This window comes from Mastomys coucha, unplaced genomic scaffold (genome assembly GCF_008632895.1).
Source record: "Mastomys coucha isolate ucsf_1 unplaced genomic scaffold, UCSF_Mcou_1 pScaffold21, whole genome shotgun sequence".
Taxonomy (NCBI): Eukaryota; Metazoa; Chordata; class Mammalia; order Rodentia; family Muridae; genus Mastomys; species Mastomys coucha.
The window spans coordinates 175,481,031-175,490,627 of NW_022196904.1; positions in this window are offsets into that span (position 1 = coordinate 175,481,031).

Consider the following 9,597-nt stretch of genomic DNA (forward strand, 5'->3'; position numbering starts at 1 on the left):
AGGCAAGGCTTTCAAGGTTGGAGAAACATCTGCTCTGGGCCTTTGCATTAAGCTTCTAGACTTTTTGTCCCAGGTCAGGGGAGCAAGGCAGAAACCAGCCATCTGGGAGATAAAGAGGCTACATGTCGCTCCCTTTTCGTGGCCCCTCTCCCTAGCTATCTGTGCATACTAGAACCTGCCTACCTCCTAGTCCCTCACCAGGACACACAGAGATACCCTGCTGAATGCTGCTGCAGCTTTCTCTTCAGGGCTGTGCAGGGTGTGGGGAGGAGGGCAAAGAAGCAAGCATGCAAAGAGCCAGAATGCAATGGCCAATGCTGTCTCCCGCTGAGAGGGGCAAAGAGATGAGAGGTAGAGTGGACATAGGAAAGAAAGGTTTTATGAATGAAGACCTCATCCACGGTTAGACTTTCCTAAGTATGGATGAGCAGGACAGTGCATCACATGGAAGAGCAGGCAGAACCAGGGATATCACTTGTCTAGTGATATAGGCAACGGGTTCCCTAAGAATGTCAATGCCCTTGACTTCACAAGAAACAAGAGTGAGACGGGCAGGAACTGTATTAATGAAGAACCACGCAGGCTACCTGTGGGGAAGTAAGATTAAGTAAGGAGGAGGGGTAGGAGGAAATGAGGAGTAACACACAAAAATTCCAGATGGGCTAAAGGAAGAAGGCCTAACCGTACAAACAACAGTCTAGGCAACAGCCCTAGGCAAGTGAGTTCGTGAATTGATGCTGACCTGTTAAACCAGCCATATACTCCTGAGAAAAAGAACAACGAGTTTCTAGTCAAAAGACCGGTGTTGTTGAGGTGTGGTGTTGCATGCTGGCAATTCCAGCACTTGTGGAACTAGGAGGAGCAGGAGTTCAAAGCCAGTGTTGGCTACTTCGTGAGTTTGAGGCCAGTCTGGAATTTATGAGACCCAGTCTCAACTCCTCCCTCCCAAAAGAACGGGTGGTTGTTGGTACTACAAGAGCCCAACAGGATGATCCTCTGAAAGGCAGCTAAGGCTGTGCCTCATTCAAAACTTCATATTTTTTTTAAAGATTTATTTATTATATGTAAGTACACTGCAGCTCTCTTTAGACACATCAGAAGAGGGCATCCGATCTCATTACAGATGCTTATGAGCCACCATGTGGTTGCTGGGAATTGAACTCAGGACCTCTGAAAGAGCAGTCAGTGCTCTTAACCACTGAGCTATCTCTCCAGCCCCAAAACTTCATATTTTACAAAGACTTTCCAACTGCCCCCTCCTGTTGGGTTCTGCTTTCTATTCTCATGGTTTGAGAGGAAAAACTCCGCCCAGTCTGGAGATCACAGACAAGCAGGCAAGTGTGAGAGTCTTCAAGTGTACTGTGCTGTGGATGGGCTTCACCCTGCCCACACTGGTGCCCTGGTATTGCTACATCCCTAAACATCATCATGAAGCTATGTTACCTGGCTGATAAGCCATGCTGTCTATCTCTCTGGATATGGTCCCTACGACAAAAGCCTCTGATCAAATGCCCTTTTTTCAATGGGAACTTTGGTGAGGGTTGATTTGAGTTTTTGAGACAGGCTTTCTCTATGGAACCATGGCTATTCTGGAACTTGCTATGTAGGCCAGGATGGCCTTAAACTTACAGAGACCCACCAGTCTCTGCCTCCCTAATGCTGGAATTAAAACCATATCCCATCGGGGCTGGAGAGATGGCTCCGTGGTTAAGAGCACTGACTGCTCTTCCAGAGGTCCTGAGTTCAATTCCCAGCAACCACATGGTGGCTCACAACCATCTGTAATGAGATCTGATGCTCTCTTCTCGGGTATCTGAAAACAGCTATACTTATATGTAATAAATAAAATAAGACAGCGAGTGGGGCCAAAAATAAATAAATAAATAAATCTTAAAAAAAAAAACAAAAACAAAAACAAACCATATCCCATCATGCCTAGCCTCACTGGAAACATTGTATAAGTTAGCACCACATTGCATGACCTCTTCTAGTGATCTCCTGATTAAAATATGCACCACAGGACCAGAAACGATGGCTCAGTCTGCTGTGATCTCTGAAGCCCATGCTTTGTGTGGTGAACTAGAAGCTGTCATCCTGGGAAACCCGTAGAGCCAGGCAGCCTGAATGCCAATCATCAAATGCTATTTATGTTAATTTGCCTTTGTCTGGTCACATGGGCTGCTGTTTTGCTTTGGGAAGGAGGCAAATAAATAGAAAAAGTAGAGTCAGCAGTTGCATGTCATACTAATCTATACTTTATAATGTATTAGAAAGATAATTATGACATACTTCAAGTATGCCACTCTGAAAGTATTTCCATCTTGTTTAATGACTCTGCCTTCTAGTTTCTGGCACCTTCCCCTAGTGTGTTTATAAAAAGATAAGGAGATATAAGATATGTTCTATGGAGGTGTGATGAGGTATGAGGGAAGGGGATATCTCAGGGGGCCCATGCTGAGGCATCCCTTTCACCTGAGGGACCAGCCACACGACGGTATAGAATAGAGTTTATTCAGGGCATGGGGAGGGGAGTTAAGAGGGTAGTAGAGGCAGAGAAAGGCAGAGACAGGGAGAGAGTAGAGAAGTAGAGGCCAGCTATGACCATGGAGAGAGAGGGTAAGGGAACGGGGAGAAACGGGGAGCAAGAGAGCACGAGGCAAGAGAGCAAAAGAGAGAGGAGGGGGCAAGTAACCCCTTTTATAGTGGGCCAGGCTCACCTGGCTGTTGCCAGGTAACTGTGAGGAGGAGCTTAGACAAAATGCTAACATCCCCTCATTTTGCACGTTCTTACATTGCACAGCATGGACGTGGGAAACCAGATGCATATACTGGTCAGAGTCATTTCTGTGGTAAGACTTCTTTCTCTTCCATATTGATTACTGTGTTTGCTACTCTACCTGGGGGTGGTTCTCTTCTTCTACCACTCTCGTGACCTGTCGATTACCCTAACCTGATAAGTGCTGAGCGCTGTTGGTGTTGGAGTAGATTCAGGAAGAGGAATACCGCCAAGAACTGGCAAACTAATGTGGAGTTGCCACATTTCCCCACTATGCCAACTGTCTGGGTTAAGAAAAACTTCAGTTATCTTTCAGTCAGAGAGAAAAGCTCGCTTGCTTTGTATTTTGGAGGCCAGAGGAAGTTTCTAAGACTTATGAGCATAATTCTAGGTTTTTGGTTGTCCTGGTTTTGGTGACAGGGTCTCATGTATTCTAGGCTGGCTTCTAACTCAACTATGTAACTGAAGACCACCTTGAATTTCCGTTCCTTTTGCCTCTACCTCCTGTGTGCACAGTGACCATTTTATACTATGCTAGGGATGGAAACCTGGGCTCCATGCACGCTGGGCTCCTTGGGTCACATCCGTAGCACCCATAGTGGCTTTGTTTAACATCATTTCCCCTATCAAAGGGTCAGAGCAGCCCACTGTGAACCAGCGGTGGCTGAAGAGAATCTTCCGGTCACTGGCCAGACCGCCTTTCTTGTATTTGCTGAGACTGTGAATTCTCTTGGAGCTCCCTACCCTTTCGGGGAATACCAGTGTTATGTGAAAAGATGTGTTTCTTACTCGCTTTTGTAAGAACCATACCCTAAACTGGGCAGCGGCAGTGCACATCTTGGAAGGCAGAAGCTGGTCAATCTCTGAGTTATACCCATAATCCTCTTCTCCCAGTGATATAGCTCTTCCTAGAAGAACCGATCTCTTTTTAGTACCTTTGCACTTGATAGAAACTTTCTTCTCATAAGGCAGGTCATGGTGACCAGTGTCTCGGGAATCCCGGTGTAAGATGCTGGGATAGCAACTTATTATTTTAGAGTGGAAAATACTGTGTCCATCCATTCACTCACCAACACCGGGATTTCCCATGTTTTGAGGTAGCCAATAGGATAGAGACGTACAAAATAAGCAGCAAGCAGCCATCACCGAGCGCCCTGACTGCTCTCCTTGTTTCTGTTCCAGGCTTCCACGACGACCTCTAGGCCTTCTCTTATGACTCCTCTGCCAGTGAGTACCGCTGGCACATCAACTTCACCACATTCTTCACCGACTGAGATTGCATGTTGCCCTTGGCCTGGCTTATGAACAGAAGGGTGTCCAAGGCTGCTTGTCTTAGCCAGTATTAAAAGAGCCAGAGATGGAAGCTGCAGGAAGGGCTGAGTTTGGAGCCATCTTGGTTCCCATTCCAAAAGTTATCTGGTCAGAGGCTTACTGTTCTAGGATGCTAAAGACGATTAGCTTACGCTGCTCCGGTTCAGAAGAGTAACAAAAGGCTCACTACTGGAAGGTCGCGCTGACCTTTCTGATGCTTACACAGACATTCTTCCCTTCTCTGCCTTCCATTCCCGCCGTCTCCGTGTCTGTTTCTGCCACCTTCATCTGCCTTTTCCCTCACTGCCACCCAGGCAGCTCCTTGTCACCACCTTTCAAAACCTAGAAAGCTCCCTGCCCTTCAGAAGTAAAGATCTCTCCTGGTAACCTGCTGATTTTCTAGAGCCCACAGTTTGCTCTGCCGAAAGAGAAAAGATCTTTATTAGGCAGAAAATGCCTAAAGCCGGTGAATAATAAGGGGTTAGAGTCAGCCTGCAGGGTAGAAGTCATACAGAACATTGGCTTTGAGCTGGGAATAAGCCACTAGCAGTAGCTTTCATACCTCTCCACACAGGCGACCTTCTTTCCTGAGCGTGCGGCCACAGTGGGTGCCCGGGCACAACAGCAAACACCCGAGACTCCATCTAACCTAGACTGTGGATGAAGGAGCTCTTCCTTAGAAGAGGATGTGGTCTCTGTGGGAAAGACCTATTTCCCGTCAACAGCAAGCAGACTCCTCGTTTCATGGAGGAGCCGTCTGCAGGTTGGCCGAGTCCGGAACTGTGGAGAACAGAGTTTTGAGGCTTTGTCCAGCGTCTTTTCATTTCTCTCCTCTGCTGGATTCATGCTATTGGCTGCTGCTCTCACAGTAATAATCAATCTATAAAATTTCCAGGCATCCTAAAAGATTTAGCAAGCCAGTTCCAGTGGCTCGTGCTTTTAACAATAGCACCCAGGAGGCAGAAGCGGGTGGGTGGATCTCTGTAAGTTTGAAACTAGCCTGGTCTCCAGGCAAACTGTAGGCCTGACAGGCCTAACATAGTGAGACCCTGTCTTAAAAGAGGTGGCGGTGGGGAGCTTTTTACAAGGTAATGTTGGAACAACCCAAAATTTAAGGTGAATTGAAGAACCAGCCTGCCTCCATTTTAGGCTTGAAAGCCATCTTATAGTAAAGGCAAGCTAGGTTCATTCCTGTCGATGGTTAAACCTCTGTTCCTCAAGGATTAGGCTAGGCTCCACTTGAAGCGTTAACCATAACCAGTTCTGGAAGAGACCATTCCAGGAATGAAAGCCGTGTCTTTCGATTTTATAAATTTCAAAATTGTAATGACCGTCTTGCGACCTATCTTTGTTTCAAAAGGTTGTATGACCACCTTGTTCTGACTGACAGTTGTCACGACTGCCCTGTTCTGCCCACCTTGCAGCCATGTCCATGTTTCAGGAGGACTTTAGGACTAAAATGTTCTGCTTATGTTCTGCTCCTGTACCCCCGATTACTTTGCCCACCAATTCCCCCTCTTGGGAACCCCCTGTCCCTGGGCTATAAAGACGTTTTCTTCTTCTCAGGCTGAGCTCTCCAGCCCTGCTTGAGGTGGAGGCAGCCCATGGACACAAATAAAAAAGGTTGCTTTAATTAATTGATTGATTGATTAATTAATTAATTAGGGTCAGTGGTCTATCTCCTCCCATCTTTGGAATTAACAGAATGATGTATTTGACTGGGTCCTGAAATGTTCTCACACATTAACTCTGAGAGGGGATGCTGAAGAAACTTGGATTAGAAGCAGAATGATCTGGGTTACCCATTCATTAGATTACTGGGGGAGGATAGGGAACAATTAAGATAAGAAACCGGGTCTTTCCAGGACAGTCAGGGCTACACAAAGAAACCCTGTCTCAAAAAAAACCAAAAAGAGAAACAAAAGAAAGAAGGTCTTCAGGCTGCTCCTTGTTTTCTGAACAAAGCCATCCAGCGACGGAGAACTTGCTGAGTGAGGGACTAGGTGTACTGATGAAAGGAGTTTGAATCGGGGTCCTTTCATGAGCCCCAGTGTCTCTGTGACGTATCATCGATAAAATGTTCATTAAAAGAGTTCTTTGCTGGGCATGGTGAGACATACCTGTAAAGCTGGCACTTGGGAGACTGAGGAAAACTGGTAGAGGTTTACAGCCAGCCAGAGTGAGTTTCATGACGCACTTTCAGAGTGATATATTGAACAAAAAGAGTCAAAGATGACCATGGCATTTAAAGTAGAAGGCCTGTCCCTGAGTTTTCTAGTATCCCAATTATAGTCCCTGATTTATAATTCAGTCAGTGGGGCATATGAGCAAGTTTGCCATCCTTTTCTTTGTGGCCAGTTCTAAAGCTAATTTTACGGATGTGAGTTTGTGATTTTCTTTCTTTCCTTCCTTCCTTTCTTTTTTTCTTCTTTTGGTTTTTCTAGTCATGGTTTCCTCTGTGTAGCCCTGGCTGTCCTAGAACTTGCTCTGTAGACCAAGCTGGCCTAGAAAACATGCCTCTGCCTCCAGAGTGCTGGGATTCAAGGTGGCAGGCGGCACTGTTGACCAGACCACACTGTTCCGTGAGGCTTTGGAGCTTGGATATAGTCTCCTGAGACCTGTCTCCAGGCCCACCGCTCTATCCAAGCCCTGCACCTTTAAATATCCAAAGGAGCCATTATCTTCAAAGGCTGTGTCACACCCCAGTAGCCTACCCTTCCTAAGGTTGAACTCTGACAGCAGGAAACAAAGAGTCTGCTGGTGTTAGATCAAAAGCTCCACAAGCTGACTGCACTGCCCCAGGAAACAACAGGACTCCATGAGTCATAGGATCACAGAGACTCACTGAGGAGATCCTGGGAGAGGCTGAGAGCCACAGCAGGAGACCTGCCTAGGAGAGTTCTTACCTAGGAGCCCAGGCCCAGAGAGAGTCAGTTCCTGCCTACAGAGTGTTTGCCCCCAAAGAACAAAGAGCCCCCTAAAAATGCCAATGCCTGTTGACCTTAGGAGAAAAGGAAGCAGGGCAGCCCAGGACTGGTTTTCAGGTTCCTAGACTAGGCAGGACTTCCTGGCTACAGCAAGCGAAGGTAGGTTTTGTTCCATTTTGTTTTGTTTTTGCGTTGTCTGCTTGATGCTGTGGAGGCAGACTTTACAGACGTGGAACCTCTGTAATTCCTGCAGGAGCTTCCAGACCAGCATCTTGGCTTCCAAGGAGCTGTTGGAACAAGCTTTGCCTGTTCACTTTCTAATCTGAGGTTGGCCTCACTCTGGATGAAACCGCGACTCAGTCGTTCCGAACAACCGTCATCAGAGGTTATATACACTGAGACGGTAATTAGATGGTGACATTCACTTTATCACTTAAGACCTGGCTTTCTAAAGTGTGCGCCTGAGCATGCTTGCGCATGCATGCATACATACATACACTCACAAATAAAACGATTTTAGTTAAATTATTTGCAGCAAACCAGCACACTATATGTATTTGGTTGTTTTTAATTCAAAACCAAATACATTAAGAAAGTACTGATAAAACCCATGACTTTTGGTTAGAGGAAGCACTCGATAGTCTAAGTTCCAGTGTTGTGTCGTGTGGTCCACCATCTCAAGATCAAAGGAGAAAAAGGCCAACAAAATGCCAAAAACAGCTGCTTCAACCTGGAGTCTAAGAAGCCAGTTGAAGCCGATGGGAAATCCAGGATATGTGTTTCCTTGGCCAAGGAGGGTGCAGGCCAAGGCACAGATCTAAATACAACTTTCTTTAGACTTGGAAAAGTATGTCCTGAGTCTGGTAGACTGAAGGACACCAGGAAACAATGACACTTGTCTAGTCTGACGACACATGGCAAGCTAGAGGAAGCTTTACTGTATCAGCAGCAGGTACAGTCACTGACTGAATTTAACTCACCATGTAGGTGAATTTCCCTGGAGAAAGGCAGCAAGAGAGTAGCTTGTCTCCAGAACCCTGCCTTTGCCTCCTGCATGGAGCGGAGGACAGAGGTGTTGAGCCAGTATCTTGTTACACCCACTACCTGCCAGTGGTGCCCAGTTATACCAAGAAACAAAGCCCGTGGAGCAGCCCTGCTTCCTGCCTGGGAATGGTGGGAGGGGAATTCACACAAATCATTGGGCACAAGCTCCCTTTGTTCTTAATATCTAACCCCGCCTAAGGTTTAGGCCATACTCTGACATCAGAAAAAGCAGGTCTGCTTTTCCAGCGGAAGCCCACTGCCCTGTACAAAGTTTACTCCTCAAGGCCAGCTTTTTCCTTTTGGGGAGCAGAGGAGAGAGTGGAGATTGAACCTAGCACCTTTCATACTCTAGGCAAGGGCTCCACCCCTGAGCTATATACCCAGTTCCAGTTTTCTCTTATAGGGATGGGAGAGTACGACTTGTGAAAGAGGAGAGGAGAGGAGAGAAATGAAGGTGAAAGGGAGAGAAGGGCCCAGAACTCCTCGGGGCTCCAGACTTTGCTCATTCTTAGAAACATTTGAAGAGCAGCGGGATTCCCCTACAGCCTGTGATTTCTGACACATACACACACTTACACAGAAGTGCTTTTCACAGCATAAAATTAGCTGTTAAGTCAAACGCTGCTGTGACATTTAATACAGTCATAATAATGTGCCACCGTCACCCTTAGTTCTAAACCATTTTCATCACCTCTGTAGAAAACCCATACCCACTCAACAGTGGCTCCCCACAACTCCAGCTCCACCCAGCCTTGGAACAACTAATGTTCTGTCTCTAGGATTTACCTACTGGTGGTCTTTCACAGGAATAGAATCATGCAGCCTGCTGCGTTCTGTGGATCCCTTCTCTCCACATGATTTTTTGCCCACCCATTCACTCTGTGCTGACTTTCAGGACCCATTCCCATCTGCTGATCGATGTTGGGCTGTGGTATGTACAGCTGAAGCACCCTTTGTAGGTGTACAGTTGTCTCCATCTTTCAATCAGTGTGAAATGTGTTGCTATGAGTGTTTCTGTGCAAATATTTAAGAACCAACTCTCAATATTCTCTGTAACCAGGAGTGGATTTCATTCCTCATTCTTTTTTTGGAACATAGAACTGTCTTTCAGAGGGGCTGCACCGTTTTATAGCCCCACTAGCAATGACTGGGAATTCCCCTTGGGAATACATGTCCACCACCATCTGTCTCTTTTCTCCTCCTTTAGTCCTCCACAGATCCTCTGAACCTCTCTTGCTCGTGGGGCAGACGGTGAGGAAACCGCCTCTAGAGGAGGACTCTTTAGCGTCCACCCTTGTCTTTTCTCCATAGTGCAGGCTGTCAGCTCCTTATATCATTAAGGCACACACTACAGTCATTTGTGTGACTCCTACTATGCTCCAACACCTCTGTGGTCTCTCTAAAGTTCCTATTAAAGTCGTACATAAGGAAGCTGGGGCAGAAGGAAGATCGGTGTGGAAATCTAAGTTCCGAGGAGCGCACGTCCCTAACGTCTGCCTCCTCCCGCTCCGCCTCACTGCAGTGGGCGGGCCTGGGGGC